At 36.4% G+C, this 3427-nt stretch overlaps 1 pseudogene; it reads right to left on the bottom strand.

Moving 5' to 3' along the window:
* Window positions 1-3417, bottom strand: LOC121788592 (annotated as a pseudogene).
* Window positions 3418-3427: the final 10 nt, after the last annotated feature.

Here is a 3427-nt window from a genome sequence, read left to right as displayed (position 1 = left end):
TTACTCCTTAGTCCCTGAATCTCATTTCATTTGCTCATAAACCACACATTTTACAATCACAATCTGCAGCCCGCTCTCTCCATATACATACATATTCACACATGAATACAATAAATTTACACAAACACAAATCCAATAAATGCAAACAATCAACTTCTACATAAACACAAACACCAGTTGATTCAAGGTCCGAACACACACACGGTTGGCATCACGTTGTCAAGATATCGGGAATGGTGGGAGAATGGGCTCCCAGAACCCTGCCCCCAACATCAGGGAAGTTCTCATGTCCTTTCAGCGGATTTACATTGCCATCTGCATCAACTGCCACCGGATACTTGAGAATATGACCTTGCAGCTCTTTAAATTCGTCGCACGTGTATCTCTGCCAATTATCATCAGCAACCTCGTTCACTCTCTTCACGCAATCCAAATCCTCTGGCGTGTTGTAAACTTTTTCGACCATACCAAGATGCTCTGCCCATAGCGACATTCTATATCCATAAACCTGCATATTTGAGTGAGAGTTAGAAGTTGCGGTGCATCAAAAAATACCAAGCTACAAGGCTAACACACCACCATGTCTGCATGATATCAAGTTGCAAAATATAATTTTACGATGATAATTATTGTAAAAGCATGCTGATAATCAGACAATAATAAGAAAGTGTCTAATCTGAAAACCCATATATAGATGCTAAAAGCAGCAAAAACCTCTCGAAGGAAAACAAACCTGGCCGTGTGGATGATTTTGCTTCTTTGCCCAGGTATGATGAGGTTGATATCCACCCATTGCTATCTCTGTGTCTTTTGAGCCAGCCATTGATCTCTGATTTATATTGGCGGATCCTATTATTACATACTCGTCATCCACCACCATTCCTTTGGCATGCACATAAATCATGAACCGCTGAAACTTTTGTGCCTCCGAAATCTGAATGAGGGAGGAGAATCACATATAAAGGCACATTCTAAGGTTAAAGAAATATGCATATACAGATGTACTATATTATGTGTTTCACTTTTTTAACTCTATCAATCAGCGAATATGTAAAGAAATCTTCTCATATTTTCAAACCAGAGAAAAACTAAGTAGTGGGTTACTATTCTCTTTCAGTGAACCTTAACAAGGGTACTATCAATGGAATCAATAACCAATAGACTAGGCTGGTTTATTTTCTTCTAATCAGCCTATGTATGGATCATTTTGTCCTGCTTAGAACTACTTCCATGCCAGGCAACCGTATTTCAGGCACATACAACAATTCGCTCTCCACATTCCTCTCTATTTGGGTGATCAATTTGTTATATCACAATAATGTCGATTCATACATCTCATTATTCTAAACACAAGAAAGGATGGATCTCGTTCTAACTTAGCAGCATCCCCTGAGGCAGCACCAGGACCTGTAACCTGTTCCCGGTTTCCAATGCAGTAGAAATTCAAATAGTCTAGTGGATGTGCATCGAGTTTCATTGATTTGATCTCTTTTTTGCAATAACTTGATACATCATTTGCATTGTTTGTCCCTGTTGTATACACAGGCATTTAAAGATTATAATCTTCGTATCTGAGAATTTTGAAAGACTTCACTTGATAACATCATAAGTTTGTAGCCAAGATACAACTTAAGAGCCTAGAAAGAAATAAATACTACTAATAAAACTGACATGCAGTTCTATTTATTGACTATCGTACATGAATCTTGCAGTTTACGGATTACAAGAATTAGATATGCATAGATATTTTCATTTCCAACCCTCACTTATTACCAATATCAACAAATCATCGAACAGTCACAGTAACTTCTCAACCTAACATCACTGAGTGCTTCTAGAAACCTTCCCCTTTCTCTATTTGAACTAAAGCAAACAGGCAGAAAAATATAGCCTCTATTACACTGCAAAATATAGCATCAATGTTTGCCATATGAAACAAATTAATGCATATTGAACCAATGATCCACAGAGCATGATATTAATAAAGATACTTGTGAACCCAGTACAATTCGTCAACAATAAATAAACTGCAAATTACCTGCCAGAACAAAATTTTGCACAACATTGTCCTTGGGATTTCCCTCGGGCCACATTGGTATAATAATGTACACGGCGAATCTCTCGTTAGCTCTTATTTTACTAGCAATTTTTCATAGCCAACTCCATAGGGATTAGATGATCAGCCCCTGCCATTTGGTCACCAAATGAAAATATTATTCATCATACTATTGAATAAGTAGATAGAAGCTTATGTATTATGATAGCATGTATGAAAATAATATGCATTTTTTTCCAAACCTACACAAGATCCAACAAACTAAAGTGGCCTCAAGACTGATACATGAATGAAAAACAGGAGAAATTATCCTGGAAGCAGAAGAACTACTGACTACACGAAACCCTTACAAATAAAGTTCCACATTACATATAAATGTCTATTAAATGCAGATTCAACCAAAAGTTACTCCCTCCGTCCATTAAATATGAAATTTGGTTTTCGGCACGGGATTTTATGTAGTGTTGTTTTGTGAGTGAATGAAGAAAGAGTAAAGTAAGAGAGAGGAAAAAGTAGAGAGAGTGTTGTTTCCATATTTAGAAACGTTTCATTTTTAATAGAACCCAAAAAGGAAAACGTTTCATTTTTAATGGAACAGAGGGAGTACGTAAAAACTAGAGAGAAAATTAATCTAAGGAAAATGTGGACATCGATCTTAACCTGCATCTTTGTATGAAGGCCAAGCATATGAAGAACCAAGAAAGTATTGATTTTCGATATAGATAAAATGCTGAGCGGATCTTATTGCCTGAATATATGCTGTTTGAATGCTTTTGTCAATCACCATATTCTTGGAGAAAATAGGTTCTGCAATCAAACAAAGTTTTATTATTTTTTACAAAAAGGAAAAGGAAAGAGAAACCATTATGAATGATGGGTGAAAAGGAAATACTCCTATTTCTGTAATAATGCACATATCCCAGACTCTTGGCAGTTTATATAGAAAAGATGCCACAGGAAAAAAGTATGAGGGTGTTTTAAACCTGTTTCTCAGCTTCATCATAGAATTTGGGAAAGCCTTTGAGTGAGCTGAATCAATGGACCTGAATATCTAAAGAAGAAAATAATACTAATACATATCATCCCAAAATTATCAAACATAAATTGCAATCTTCCAATCCAGGGGATTCCAACTGAACATGCCAATTTTCAGGGAGTTCTCTCTAGACACATATAGCTTGGGATCGTCCTCCTGAAATACCTGTAAGTTCCATCCTTAGTTACGGTAAGGGCAGGGCTTAATATCCATGATATTCGCTCAATTTTTTATCATGGCATCATCATCCCAATTGGACATCTTTTCTTCAGTATACTAAATTTCTCCACTTGGTTGATTTGCGCCAACGTTGGGCGAAATTTATAAGAACACAT

The sequence above is a fragment of the Salvia splendens genome, unplaced genomic scaffold (genome assembly GCF_004379255.2).
Source record: "Salvia splendens isolate huo1 unplaced genomic scaffold, SspV2 ctg1090, whole genome shotgun sequence".
Classification (NCBI taxonomy): Eukaryota; Viridiplantae; Streptophyta; class Magnoliopsida; order Lamiales; family Lamiaceae; genus Salvia; species Salvia splendens.
This window is presented reverse-complemented; position numbering and strand designations above follow the sequence as displayed.